This window comes from Mobula birostris, chromosome 13 (assembly GCF_030028105.1).
Source record: "Mobula birostris isolate sMobBir1 chromosome 13, sMobBir1.hap1, whole genome shotgun sequence".
Taxonomy (NCBI): domain Eukaryota; kingdom Metazoa; phylum Chordata; class Chondrichthyes; order Myliobatiformes; family Myliobatidae; genus Mobula; species Mobula birostris.
Genome location: NC_092382.1, coordinates 64,783,780 through 64,799,362, shown reverse-complemented (window position 1 = coordinate 64,799,362; position 15,583 = coordinate 64,783,780).

Genomic DNA, 15,583 nt, shown 5'->3' with positions numbered 1-15,583 from the left:
AAGGGGGAAATAAATAAATAATAAATAAATAGATAGGTAGATAGATAGGTAAATAAATTGCAGATGGGGTAAGGAGTGGAGGAGGGGCATAAACGGAAGTTAGAGAAGTTATTGTTCATGCCATCAGGTTGGAGGCTACCCGGACGGAATATAAGGTGTTAGACAATAGAGAATAGACAATAGGTGCAGGATTAGGCCATTCGGCCCTTCGAGCCAGCACTGCCATTCACTGCGATCATGGATGATCATCCACAATCAGTATCCGGTTCCTGCCTTATCCCCATAACCTTTGATTCCGCTATCTTTAAGAGCTCTATCCATCTCTTTTTGAAAGCATCCAGAGACTTCGCGTCCACAGCCTTCTGGGGCAGAGCATTCCATATATCGACCACTCTCTGGGTGTTGTTTCTCCAACCTGAGTGTGGCTTCATCTTGACAGTAGAGGAGACCATGGATAGGCATATTAGAATGGGAATGAGACGTAGATTTCAAATGTGCGGCCACCTTGTCGATCTCATTTGCACCCCTTCTGTAGTTTCTCCATTCATCTATAGAAAACTGCTCAAGCTCTGTCAGAAACGGTATGGAGATCGTGAGTGAACAGCATATTTCTAGCCCAGCAACAAATTCTCAATCCGATTGAGGTCTGGACATTGACTTGGTCATTGCAAGAGATTTACCTTCTTGTTATTAAGCCACTCGCATGCCGATTTGGTTTATGTTTGGTGTTATTAGCTTGCTGAAAAAACAAATCTTCTCCCAAGTCAAAGTTCTCTCGTACACAACATTAGGGCTTCCTCCAGGATATCCCTGTATTTCACTGTCAATCTTCACAAGCCTTCCAGGGCTTGTTACAGTGAAGCATTGCTACGTCATAATGCAGCCACCCCCAGGCTTCATAGTTTTTGATGATGTTCGGTATTTGGCTCACGCAAAACATGGCGTTTGGACGCATGGCCAAAAAGCGAGCTGTGTTTGTGTGTGTGTATGTGTGTGTGTTGTGTGTGTGTGTGTGTGTGTGTGTGTGTGTGTGTGTGTGTGTGTGTGTGTGTCAGCAGACCATAATCTTCTGTCAGCAGTTTTCGGAGTCACCCATATGCCTTGGCAAATTCTAATTGAGATTTCATGTGAGTTATGTTTTTTTTTCCCTCAACAGTCGCCTTCTCTTTGCCTCTCTCCCTTAAAGCTGAAACTGTTGAAGCACCCGGGAAACAATTGTTTTATGGGCAGTCTCTCCCATCTCAGGCAATGTAGCTTGTAACTCCTCCAGTGTCGTTTTAGGTCTCTTGGGTTCCCTCATTAGTTCTTTTCTTCCACGACTCTCAGTTTTTGTGGACAGCAGGATTTAGGCATACTTAGAGTTTTGCCATATCATTTCCATATTTTAATCACTGACATTACTACACTCCAAGAGATATTCAGTTCCGGACATTTTCTTATATCCTTCTTTTGATTTGTGCTTTTTAATAATCTTTTCGCAGATTTGCTTGGAATGTTATTTTGTTTTCTTTGGACAGTTTTTGAGAGGATGCTGACTCACCAGTTGTTGGTCCTTCCCGATACAGGTGTGTTTTACTACAATCAATTGAAACAGCTTGACTGCAGACACGTGATCTCCATTTAAATGATTGACTTCTGAAATCAATTGCCTGCACTGTTGCTTGTGCCAATTTAAGGGGGTAAATACTTACGCAAACAATTATTTTCGTTCTATATTTGTAATTAATTTAGATCACTTTGTAAAGCTCTGCTTACACATTGACACGAAAGTTTTTTTTTAGATCAGTGTTAGAAAGCAATTGAAATCCATTATGATTCAATGTTTTCAAGCAATAAAGCATGAAAACCTCTGCGGGAAAGGGTGTCATCTTTAATACTTTTAACTGCACTGTATCTTCCATATTCATTAATCGGTTGCATTATATCCTGCTGCTCTGTTCTGACTTCTATTATTTCATGTTTACATAATTCGACTCTTTTAATTAATTCGTTAGCTTTACTGATAAAGGAGCTTATAATTTAAAACGTTTTAACTATCATAGCATTGTCAAGGTATAATTTGTTAGGTCGTTTCAGATTTCCGATTTTCGGAACTCTTCTCGGATGTGATACCCTCTATGCTTCCGAATCATTAAATTGGAACGCGGGATTAAAGATAGAATAGTCAAAACAATAAAATGATTGGAGAAATGCTCTGTAAAATGTGTTCGTTTATTTTGAGGAGCGTACGCCGGTTTCTCTGGAGTGACAAATTTGTTGAATCCATTAACGTGAATATACACTAGCGCATAGATCCTCAGCAGGTATTGATCTGCGGGAGGACCGTACCCGAAGTCTGCCCAGGAATTGCTGCCAATGTATCTGATGAGTGGGTTGACACAATCATCTCAGAAACGCTACTGAATGCTGTTACCTGGGCAACAGACCAGGTGCAGCTCCACGTAACCTCCTAACTGCGTTTCGATATTTGCATATTTGCATTCATGTTGAGTTGGAAGTTTGTTCAGAATTGACAAGTTCCTCAGAACTAGTCCTCCCACTAGGCAAAGTAGGTGATGAGATCAGCAGCTTTCTGGATCCAATTGTCGTCTTGTTATTGATGGGAATCCACCCGGTGCATTGATGAGCGTCTGTTTGCACAAGATACCTCCATTAGATGATGTAACCCCTGCGGTTGAGTTAGTAAAATTATAAGTTGTTTTTCTTCTCATGTATTGGCTGTTCTGGATAGCAACAGCCGTATCATCTCTCCGATATAGAGGCTCCCGACAACGCACGCACATTGCAGCAAGTCAACACTAAGGTAAGACGGACCACTCATCAGTCGTGAATCTGTAGTCAGTGGACGTCAGAGACAAGCGATTGCACTTGTACTCCCGACTGACTCTCTCTCTCTCTCTCTCACACACACACACTCTCTCCTCCCTCTCTCTCTCTCTCGCCTATTTCCCTCGTCTCTCACTCTCTCTCGCTGTTCCTTCCCGCCTCTCTTTCTGTCTCTCTATCTCTTTGGCCTGTCTGTCGATTCTCCCTCTCATCTCTATCGCTTTTCTCCCCTAATTCTCTCTCTTTCTCGCTTCTCCATCTCACCTCTCTGATGCTCCTCTCGCCCCAGCTAAGCTCTTTCTCGCCTTTTCATGTCACCATCTCTTTCTCACTCTCTCACTCACTATCGCCTCTCTCTCTTTCGCCATTCTCTCTCTCTCTCTCGCATCCCCCTGTCGCTCTCTCGTTTCTCCCTCCCGCTTCTCTCTCCCTCTCTCTCTCTCGCATTACGCTCTCTCTCGCATCTCGCTGTCTCTCTCTCCCCTATCTCGGCTCGCCCACTCTCACTCTCTTTTTATTACTGTTGTCTCAGTCTCGCCTCCCCCCCCGTCTTGCTCTTTCTCTCATTTCTCTCTCGCTTCTCCTCTCCTCTCCTTCTCAGTGTCTCGCTTTTCCCTTCCGCCTCTCTCTCTTTCTCGCGGACATCTCGTCTCTGTCTCGCCGTTATCTTGCCCCTCTTACTTTCAGCCCCTCTCTCGCCTTTCTCTCTCTCTCTCGCTTCTCAATCTCGCCTCTCACTCTCTCTCTCGCTTCTCAGTCTCGCCTCTCCCCTCTCTCTCTTCTCTCACTCGCTATCCCACTCGTCTCACCCTCCCTCTCTCTCTCTCTTACCTCATCTCTCTTTCTCTCTCTTTCACGCTATCGTTTCTATCCCTCGGTTCTTTATCGCCAAACTCCACTTCTCTCTGTAGCCTTTTTGTCGCTTTTTTTTCTCTCTCTCTCTCGCCTCTTGATATCACCCTCCGTTTCTCACTCTCTCACTCACTTTCGCTTCCCTCTCTTTTGCCACTCTCGCTTCTCCCTCTCTCTCTCTCGTTTCTCCCTCCCGCCTCGCTCTCTCTCTCTCTCTCTCTTTCTCTTTCTCTTTCTCTTCTCAGTCGCACCTTTCCCTCTCTATCTCACTTCTCCCACTCGCTCTCTCGCCTCACCCTCCCTGTCTCTCTCCTCATCTCTTGCCTCTTTCTCCTCTCTTTCCTCGCTGTCAGTCTATCGCCTCTCTCTCGCTCTCTCTGTAACCTTTTCTCGCTTCTCTCCCCCCCCCCTCTCGCGCGCGCGCTATCTCGCCACAGTCTCATCTTTCCCGTTCTAGCCTCCTTCCCTCTCACTCTCTCTTTTCCAACTCGCCTCTCTCTTCCACTCTCCTTCACTTCTCTCTCCTCTCTCACTATTCCCTCTCACTTTCTCTCCCTCGCCTCTCTTTCTAGTTTTATATCCCTGACTCCCCTTCTCTCTCTCCCTCGATCTCTCTCTCGCTCTCTTCCTCTCTTTGTTTCCCTTCCTTTCTCTTCCTCTCTGCTCGCCTCTCTTTCTCGCCTCTTTTTCTCTGTCGCCTTCCTACAAACTTCTTTCTCGGCCCTCTCCACTCCCTTCTCTCTCTGTCGTTATTCCTTCTCGCCCCTGCTCCCTCTCTCTCTCTCGCCTCTCGTTTGTCCCCTCTCGCATCTTCGTCGCTTCCCTCGCCTCTCTGTCGCTTCTCCCTCACCTCTTTCTCACCTCTCCGTCTCCTTTAGTCGCCTGCGTCTCCCCACTCTCCCTGTTTCTCTATCTCCATCTCCCTTTTCTCCCTCTCGCCTCTCTCTCTCTCCTCGCTTCTCCATCTCGTCTCTCCCTCTGTCTCTGTTTCTGTCGCTCTCTCTGTCTCTCTCTGTCTCTCTTCTTTTCCCTCCCTCACTCCGTCCCTCCCTCACTCGGTCCCTCCCTCACTCCGTCTGTCCCCCTCTCCGTCTCCCCCTCTCTCTGTCTCTCCATCTTTCTTTCTCCTCGCTTCTTCATCTCGTCTCTCTCTCTCGCTCGCTCACTCGCTCACTTCACCAATTCGTCTCTCTCTCTCTCTCTCTCTCTCTCTCTCTCTCTCTCTCTCTCTCTCTCTCTGTCATACGGAGGTGGCTGGCAACGGACCCAAGTGTAAGACACGGACACTGAAGTACTAGGGTCAGGACTAGCATACAGGGCAATGTCAAGGACATGGACAGGAAAACCAGGAACCTGGAACAGGACTGGACAAAAGAGCTAGGAGTCGGGGCTTAGACTCCGAGCCAGAGACTGGACAAGAACCCAGAACCTAGGTCTTGCCTCTGGCTCGGACCCCAGAATTAGGCAAGGACGAGGCTTGAGTCTTCAGGCTTGAGGCTAGAGACTAGAGACTTAGCTTGGCAGGAGGCAGGAGGCTGGAGTCTTCAGGCATGAGGCTAGAGGATAGAGACTTGGCTTGGTTTGGCAAGACGCTAGAGGCTAGAGACATGGCTTGGCTTGGCAAGAGGCTAGAGGCTAGAGACATGGCTTGGCTTGGCAAGAGGCTAGAAGCTAGAGACATGGCTTGGTTTGGCAAGACGCTAGAGGCTAGAGGTTTGGCTTGGCTTGGCAAGAGGCTGGAGTCTTCAGGCTTGAGGCTAGGCAGGAGGCTGGAGTCTTCAGGCTCGAGGCTAGGCAGGAGGCTGGAGTCTTCAGGCTCGAGGCTAGGCAAGAGACGAAGCGAGGCTTGACAGGAGGCTGGATATTAGAGACTTGAGGCGAGGCTGGGCTGGAGGCTAGAGGCAGGAGACTTGAGGCGAGGCTGGAGGATGGAGGCAGGAGACTTGAGGCGAGGCTTGGCAGGAGGTAGATGACTCGAGGCGAGGCTTGGCAGGCTCCTCCTGGGAAGGGCGCGGATCACCTGAGCAGGGCGCGGATCACCACCCGACAGAGGCAAGGGACAGGAAGGGACAGCAACAACCCCAGGTAACGGCAAGACGGCATGGCTTATTTGGGTGGAGGCAAGGGACAGGAAGGGGGCTAGGTACAGTGTGGCTCCAGGACAAGACTGTGGGCGAGACGAGGCGAGAGTTACCGGAAAGACAAGACAAGGCTTCTGGCAAAGCAAGGGGAGACGAGAACTTCAGGCAAGGCGAGAATTTCCGGCAAGGCAAGGCAGGGCTTCAGGTGAGGAAACAGAAGGCAGAGGAAGGGATACAAGGAGTAAGGACAAGAACAATCCAGCAGCCACAACCTGGTCTCTGAAGGTATTTATGCAGCCAACCCCAACGAGCATCAGCTACCTCAATTAGCTCAACAAGAACAGAAACAGGGTAGGTAGGAAAACCTGGAGTAAGGGTCGATGGACCGGACCGTGAACCGGAATACGGACTTCTCGGATCAGACCATGACAGTAACCGCCCCCCCACCCCCCTACCCCACTACGGGAGCCTCCTGGCGACCAAACAGGGTATCCAGACTATGGACGACCCGGGCGGATGGGAGGGTGTGTAACAGAAAGGAACCCCGGGTGGCAAGTGGAGATTGACAGTGTCTGTATCGCTGGGTCCATGGTTGGCTGGATCGTTCTGTGATAAGGAGGTGGCTGGGAACAGACCCAAGTGCAAGACACAGACACTGACGTACTAGGGTCAGGACTAGGATAGAAGGCAATGGCAAGGACATGGACGGGAAAACCAGGAACCTGGAACAGGACAGGACAAGAGAGCTAGGAGCCCGGGCTTGGACTCCGAGCCAGAGACTGGACAAGGACCCATTACCTGGGTCTTGAATCCGGCTCGGACCTCAGAACTAGGCAAGGGGGAGGCTTGAGTCTTCATGTTTAAGGCTAGAGACTAGAGACTTTGCTTGGCAGGAGGTAGGAGGCTGGAGTCTTCAGGCTTGAGGCTAGAGACTAGAGACTTTGCTTGGCAGGAGGTAGGAGGCTGGAGTCTTCAGGCTTGAGGCTAGAGGCTAAAGACTTGGTTTGGCTTGGCAAGAAGCTAGAGGCCAGAGATTTGTTTTGGCTTGGCAAGAGACTAGAGGCTAGAGACTTGGCTTCGATTGGCAAGAGGCTAGAGGCTAGAGACTTGGCTTGGCTTGGCAAGTGGCTAGAGACTTGGCTTGGCTTGGCAAGAGGCGAGGGGCTAGATACTTGGCTTGGCTTGGCAAGATGCTAAAGGCTAGGGCTTGGCTTGGCAAGAGGTTAGAGGCTAGAGACTTGGCTTGGCTTGGAAAGAGGCTAGGGGCTAGAGGCTGGAGTCTTCAGGCTTGGGGCTAGGCAGGATGCTGGAGTCTTCAGGCTCGAGGCGAGGCTTGGCAGGCTCCTCCTGGGCAGTGCGCGGTTCACCTGGCCAGGGCGCGATGCTCCTGGGCAGGGCGCGGATCACCTGGGCAGGGTGCGGAACACCTGGACAGGGTGCGGACCTCCTGGGCAGGGTGCGGAATGCCTGGGCATGGCGCGGATCACCACTGGATAGAGGCAAGGGACAGGAAGGGACAGAACCAACCCCAGGTAACGGCAGGACGGCCTGGTTTACCTGGGCGGAGGCAACGGACAGGAATGGAGCTAGGTACAGGGTGGCTCCAGGATAAGACTGCAGCCACTGGCAAGACAAGGCGAGGCTTCTGGCAAAGCAAGGGGAGACGAGAACTTCAGGCGAGGCGAGAGTTTCCGGCAAGGCAAGGCAGGGCTTCAGGCAAGGAAACAGAAGGCAGGGGAAGGGATACAAGGAGTAAGGACAAGAACAATCCAGCAGCCACGCCCTGGTCTCTGGAGGTATTTCTGCAGCCAGCCCCAACGAGCATCAGCTGCCTCAATTAGTGCTCAAGAGGAACAGAAACAGGGTAGATAGGAAAACCTAGAGCAAGGGTCGATGGACCGGACCGTGAACCGGAATACGGTCTTCACGGACCGGACCATGACACTCTCTCTCTTCTCACTTCTCCATCTCATCCCTTTATCTCTGTCTCCTCGTTTCTCCATCTCGTTTCTATCTGTCTCTCCTCTCTCCTGTATCTCGTCTCTCCCTCTCCTCGCCTCACCCTCACTCTGTCTCTCTGTCTGTCTCTCTCCCTCTCTCCTCGCCTCTCCATCTCGTCTCTCCCACTCCCTCTCTCGCCTCAACCTTCCTCCTCTTTCTTTCTCTCCTCGTTTCTCCATCTCATTAGCTCTCCCCCCCGCGTCACCCACCCTACTCTCTGTCTCTCCCTCGTTCTCTTTCTCTCTCTTCCTCTCTTTTTCGCTCTTCCATTGTGTTTCTCACTGTCGCCCTTTTCTCCAGCCTTCACTGACTGCTCTCTCTCTCTCTCTCTCTCTCTCTCTCTCTCTCTCTCTCTCTCTCTCTCTCTCTCTCTCTCTCTCTCTCTCCGTGTTTCGCCTTCCTGTCCCTCAACTCTGTCGCTTCTCTCTCGCCCCTCTCTCGCCTCTATCTCGGTTTTTCGGGTTTTACGAAAAGGACGCCAATCCTGAGCCAAACGTTCGACTCTTCCTTGTCGACGTTTAGAGTGCACAGAGAAGTAAAGAGTGTGGAGAGAGGGAGAGTCTGGGGCTAAAGAGATGGGGGAGATAAAGAATAGGATGGAGAGAGACTGGGCGAAGTGGAGCAGAGAATGACTGATGGAGTACACAGAGACTGGCGAGAGAGAGAGGGAGAGAGAGAGAGACAGAGAGAGAGAGAAAGAGAGAGAGAGAGAGAGAGAGAGAGACCAGGGGAAGACGGGCGAGGGACCTTGAGCGGGGAAAGATCGTGGGTTGTGGAGAGAGTTCTGGGATGGACAGAGAGGTCGTAGTGGGGGAACGCCAGAAGCAGGAGAGACTCCAGGATGGCAGAGAGAAAGGGAGTGAGACAGTGAATCGTGGGAAAGAGGAGGAGGGGGGAGGGGAGAGAGAGAGAGTGAGACGTTAGGGGATTGAGATGGCGAAGGATAGGGGGAAAGACTAATTAACATTTCCTCCCTCTGCGATCCTCGGATGGGACGGTTTCCTAACTGCCAGCAGGGGGCAGAGTTCCCGGGGAGGACGCGGACGACGACGCAGCAGACTCTATATGTGGTCTGGAGTGGGGCTGGAGTCACAGCCGGAATTCAGTGCAGCCTGCAGCCCGGCCGGACGAGAGGTCGGGGAAGGTTAGGGAGAAAACGTCCCCCTCACCGCCCCTGAGCGAATAGTTGGCCCGGTCCGTGGTCGCCTATACCTTGTACCCTCTCCATTCCCTTATATCTCCTCAAACAGGGAAATCCGCCAGTGGCTGGCCTCCCGTCTCGGTATCCAAAACACATCAATCTCCTGCCTGGCCATTCATACCAACCACTGGATTCTAACCTGCGTTTTAAAGGGTTTGAGGGAACGAAAGGAGGGGAAACATCCAGGGATTGCGTACAGGGGGGCCTCGCTCACCTTTGGGGCTCATCGGGACAGACCGATGCGTTTGGAGCTTGATCTTCCCGAAGGAGGCGAGATATTTCTACTTTCGGAAGGGCTCTCGGCTGGCCCGGTTTGTAGCTCCTAGCTCCCAAACTGTAAATTGCCCTGTGTGCCCATTACGATATAACTCAAACATTTATTTAATCGGACTACTACGCTGCCGTCACCGGGAGCTCCCTCTCCACGTTCCCCATCGAGAGGGAGAGAGATGAGGGGAGGGAAAAGTGTGCAGATGGAGAAAGTTTGGACTATGAGAGACTGGGGAAGATAGAGTCGATGGAGAAAAATAATCTGTCAGAGAGTCTGGAGTGCGGAGGAGGAGACTTCGGGCAGAAGAGGAAAAGAGCCCATGTGAGTACATAGAGACTGGCGGGACAGAGAGAGCTCGGGGGCGAGGGAGAGGGACCTAGTGTGGGGAAAGAGGTCGTGGTGTCAAGAGAGTTATGGGATGGAGAGAAAGATGCAGGATAGGAGAGACCGAAAGTGGGATGGAACGGGAGCTGACCACAGTCCGGCAGAGAGATAGAGGGTGAAACAGTGAAACGTGGAATAGAGACGAAAGAGTGAAAGGGACTAAAACAGGAAACGTGGGATAGAGATGGGAGAGACGTGAGGGGAGGGAGCGAGAGAAAGAGAGAGAGAGAGAGAGAGAGAGGAGAGAAGGAAAGACTACGGAGAAACAAGATAGGGCAGAGAGAGAGTCTACTGAGGGATCGAGTTGGTGGAGGATCGAGTTCGACGGGGAGAGAGGGAGTGAGACGATGGGAGGGAAAAGTGTACAGATGGAGAAAGTTAGGACAATATGAGAGTCTGGAGAAGATAGAGTCGGGGGAGAAAAATAATCTGGCAGAGAGTCTGGAGTGCCGAGGAGAGAGAGACTTCGGGCAGGAGGAAAAAAGAGCCCGTGTGAGTACATAGAGACTGGCGGGACAGAGGGAGCTTGGAGGCAAGGGAGAGGGACCTAGGTTCGGGAGACAGGCTGTGGTGTCAAGAGAGTTACGGGGTGGAGAGAAAGATGCAAGATAGGAGAGACCGAAAGTGGGATGGAACGGGAGCTGACCACAGTCCGGAAGAGAGATAGAGAGTGAAACAGAGAAACGTGGAATAGAGACGAGCGAGAGGTGAGGGGAGGGAGAGAGAGAGAGAGATAGAGAGAGGGAGGAGAGAGAGACTAAGGAGAAAGAAGATGGGGCAGCGAAGCCTATTGGGGGTTTGAGTTGGTGGCGGGTATAGAGAGAGACTGCAGCGTGTGACTGGACGAGGAGAGAGACTGGTGAGGGTTGGAGAGATACGGGGAAAAGCGGCCGAGGAGGGCGATTGACAGTGGGGGTTGACAGAGTAGCTAGGAAATGTGAGTCAGAGAGAAATATATATTTAACATTAGGGGATAGAGAACTTTCTTTCCCGTGGAACATTATGGAATGAGAGTATCTCCATTGTCAACTGCTTCGGATACATACAATTCTTCCGGTCTCTGTGAAACCCTCCCTCCCAGTATTCTTCTCCACAGTTTGCTTTCCCTGCCCTATCCACGATCTTCCTTCCTCCTGCCCGTCTTCAAAACCGTCACCTTCCCTCCTCCTCTCTGTGATCTCCAAGCTCCCCCCGTCTCCGAGAGCATATCCCCACCTCCTTTTACACATGCACAGAGCGAGGCGGCAGAGGAGGAGTGAATAAATGCTTGTACTGATTCGTTTTAGCAATGGGACACAGTGGGAAATTTATAGTGTGTGAGCTACGAACCGGGCCAGCCGACACGAAGAAAGATGCATGTTCGAAAGCCCGCGTCAAGAGAGCACCTCATACACGCAGGAGGCCTAGTCGATACACCACACCTCGCCTTTCAGACCAACGGCTGGCCTCTGACCCGCGTGATAAAGGAGCTGAGAGGACGCAAGGCGAGGGAGGACCCTGGTTCCGTATAGATGGTCATCGTTCCCTTTTGGGGATAATCGGGGACAGGCAGTCGTGTTTGGAGCGTCCACTTCAGCTTCGGCTTCCCCTGAAGACGCGGCACAATTCCACATCCCCAAGGGATCCCGGTGAGCTCCCCGTTCCCGTTCCCATTAGAGAGGGAGATGCAGATACCCCCTTGCGACGTTTTCCGGGTCGATTGTGTCCTGAAGTCGAAGGGGTTGTTGGGAAGGGGCTGGGGGGAAGGGGGGAGAAGAGGAGGGGGAGTTAGGGGAGGGGAGTGGGAGAGGAAGGGGGAGAGGGAGGAGAGGGTGAGAGAGAGCGAGAGAATGGGGGTTGGTTATGACGAAGGATAGTGAGAGAGACTAATTAAAATTTCCCCCCTCTACGAATCTCGGATGGGATAGTCTCCTAACCACCAGCAGGAGGCAGAGATCCCGGCGAGGCGGGATAATTGAACACCCGCAAGGGATCCCGGTGTGCTCCCTCTCCCCGTTCCCATTAGAGATGGAGATGCCGATACCCCCTTGCGAAGCTTTCCGGGTCCTGAAGTCGAAGGGGCTGTTGGGAAGGTATGAAAGGGTAATGTTCCTCCCCTCAGTGGAGTGATCCTACAGCCGGTGTCGAACAGGAAAGGTACAAAATGATTCACTTTAAAAAGACGAATGTGATGGCAGAATGCAGGGTTAATGGTGGAGTTGTACATTAGAAACAGCTGTGTTTGGGCAAATCCACATCCGACCTGTAGACGGTGTTTAAAGACCATCTGCACAGAGTCTGGGACAGGTATGTTCCATTCCGAAGGAAGGACAGGGACGGCAAGCTCAAAGAACCCTATATGTCGAGGGAGGTCATTAATGTAGTCAAGAAGAAAGAGGAATGTATGTAAATGTTAGGAAGCGCAAATCAGAGTCTTGGAGGATTATAAAGAAGCCAGAAAAGTACTGATGAAAGTGGTTTGGAAAGATAGAAAAGGTTATGAAATTTCTTGGCATGCTGGGTTAAAGAGAATCCCAAGGCATTTTATACGTTCATCAGGAGCAAGATGATAATTGGTGAGAGGGTGGAACCACACAAAGATAAAGATTAGTGGAAGAGTTTGCTGGGATGCTAATGACGTGATAGAGGTGCTTAATGAAGACTTTACGTCAGTATTTACCAAGAAGGACATGGAGAAATGAGACATCAATGTTGAGAGTATTCACTGCTGGGGTATTTGGAAGTATCGGTAGTGCTGCGTCTCCTATACAGCATTAAGGTGGATAGGTCCCAGGGTCTTATGGGATATACCCTAGGTTATTGAGAAAGAGAAGAGAAGAGATTGCTGGAGACTTGCTGAAAAGCTCTGTACCCCTCATAGTCATAGTCATGTCCTGGACGACAGAAGAAAACGTAATGTTGATCGATCATGCAAGAAGGGAACCACAGATAATGCACATCAAAGTTGCTGGTGAACGCAGCAGGCCAGGCAGCATCTCTAGGAAGAGGTACAGTCGACGTTTCAGGCCGAGACCCTTCGTCAGGACTGCGAGGGTCTCGGCCCGAAACGTCGACTGTATCTCTTCCTAGAGATGCTGCCTGGTCTGCTGCGATCACCAGCAACTTTGATGTGTGTTGCTTGAATTTCCAGCATCTGCAGAGTTCCTGTTGTTTGTGTTTTTAAAAAACCACAGGTAACCCTGGAATCTATAGAGCAGTGAGTTTGGCTTCGATGGTAGGGAGTTACTGGACAGAATTTTTAGAGATAAGAGTTAAGAGTGTGTGGAAAACCATGGGTTACTGAGAGAGAGAGAGTCACCATGGTTTTCTGTGGGGTAAGTCGTGTCTTTGTAAACTTAATTGGCTTTTTTGATGGGTTGACAAGGCTGACTGACCGAAGGTCGAGTTCTCGATGTTCTTTGCACGCATTATAGGAAGGCCTTTGACAGGGTCCCACGACGGAGACTCAAACAGAAGATTATGATGTTGAATTGACTGTTTGGTTTCATAACCAGTTTTCCCATTGAAGATAGAGTGTGATATTCGAGGCAACTTATTCTCGACGGAGTTCTATGATCAGAGGTGTTCCCCAGAGATCTGAGGTGGTATCTCTGCTGTTCCAGAAAATGGGGAGTAGAAATGTAAGTTGGTGGTGAGCTCGTCTAAATGGGAGGTGTTGCACCTTGGCAGGGAAATGTAAAGAGACAGTACACTTTTAAAAGTAAGACCCCTTAACAGTGCTGATTAGCAGAAAGATTGTGGCAGTCTCGCCTTTATTAGTTGTGTCATTGAGTTTAAAAGTCAGGAGATCATGATGCAACTTCCTAAACTATGGTGCTTTACATTCAGCTTTGATCATGTCATTATATATGGAGGTAAATAATTTGGAAAGAGCAGAGAAGAGTATTTACGGGGATGTTGCCTGGATTGTAGAGGGCACGTAGTACAATGTGTGGCTGACCAAGACTGGGGTGTTTTAACATGATTTGATAGATGTTTATAAGATTACGAGTGGCATAGGCAGTGTAGACACCCAGAATTTTCAACCCACTGTTGAAATGTCTAACACTAGAGGCCATGCATTTAATGAGACAGGGGATAATCTCAAAGATGTAGGAGGCAAGTTATTTTGTACACAGATTGGCCGGTGGCTGGATTTTCCATGGGGTGGTTGTAGAGGCAGATATATTAGGTACTTTTGATAAATGCTAACATAGGCACAGGAATGTGAGGAAAATGCAGGGATATGGATATTGTGTAGGCATAAAGATTCATTCAGTTGACCATTTGATTACTAATTTATTTAGATCAGCACAATATTGTGAGCTAACGGGCCTGTTCCTGTGCAGTACTGTTCTACGTACTGTGTCTATGTTCGATAATATTGTTAATTCTATGTTTCAATTTGATTTTCAGTTCAGTATGTTGTTTTACCGTACTGAGCTTCAGAATTTCTTTCAGCATTTTGTCCAGCCGATTCCTTATTTTTACAAAGGATTCCCACATCACAGAATGGGACTGGGAGCATTTCCCCATCTCCAGGCTGAAGAAGAGAGTGGAGCTGTCTGTCGGGGTTCCCTTCTCTGTGAGCTCTGTGACGTCCTGTAAGCAATGAACTGAGTGAGAGACAGTCTGAGTGATAGAGAATGGGGAAGACAATACCTGTTCAGTGATGGGATGACCCAGTCATTTTGATCTCCGGAACAGTCATGAGTCAGCATCTTTATCCATTCTGGAGATTTCTGGGTTCAGTCATTTTCAGCAAAGCACTGACTGTGGAAAATATCAATCAGAATATTGTTAGAGACATGGAGCACGGAAGCGAGCTCTTTGGCCCTTCTAGCAACGATTCTTCCACATGGGTCAATCAAGTCGTTCCCAGGGTTGCAAGATTCATTTGTTTTGACAACACCCCCAGATGCTGCCTGCTCTTCAAATTATGGTTTAAACATGTTTATATGTACCAACTATGTTGACTTTCGTCGATCCAGTGTTTTGACTACAAAATTTACATAATCTATTTTAGACACTATTTCATATGGTTCATGGAATTTTGCTTGAAGTGGGTTCATCAATATTGGAAATAACACCAGCACCTTATCTCCCACCTGGAACTTTTTCCATACGAGCCTGTTTGTCCTACCAGCACTTCATCTTGTCATGAGAAACCTTTAAGTTTTGTTTTGCTAGGCTTGTAAATGGTCTTTGAATTTCAAAACATAATCTCACAAGTTGACATGCATGTCCTCATTAATCCACAGTTCCTTTAACAGGGTCAAAGGTCCTTGAACCCTTTGACAAAATACAAGTTCAAATGGACTAAAGCCTAGTGATTCCTATACTGATTCTCTTCCTGCAAATAAAAGCAAGTGTACTCCTTCATCACAATTCTTCTCATTTTCAACACAGAATGTCTTAATGATTGCGTTCTACCCTCAAAATAATCTTTCTAAAGCCCCTTGCGATTCTGGATGGTACGCAGACGATGTAATTTGTTTGGCTCCTAGTTCATAAACTACTTGCTGAAATAATCCTGAGATAAAATTACTTCCTTGATCAGACTGGATTTCTTTAAGCAAACCAAATAAAGTAAAAAACTTCATGAGAGCTTTCGACACAGTTTTAGCCTTTATATTCGTGAGAGGTATTGCTTCGGGAAATCTAGATATTGTACACATGATGGTGAGCAAATACTGATGGCCAGCTTTAGTCTTTGGCAATGGGCCAACAGAATCTACAATAACTTTAGAAAAAGGTTCACCAAATGCAGGAATAGGCTGCAGTGGGGCCAATGGTGTCACTTGATTAGGTTTACCCACAACCTGACAAGTGCAACAGGTTCAACAAAAGGTCACAACATCTTTCCTCAGACTAGGCCAGAAAAATTGTTTCGAAATCTTGTTCAGTTTTATTTACACCAGGATGGCCACCAAAGGGTATACTATGGGCCAAAGTTAAAATCTCCTTCCTATAGACTTTAGGAACTAC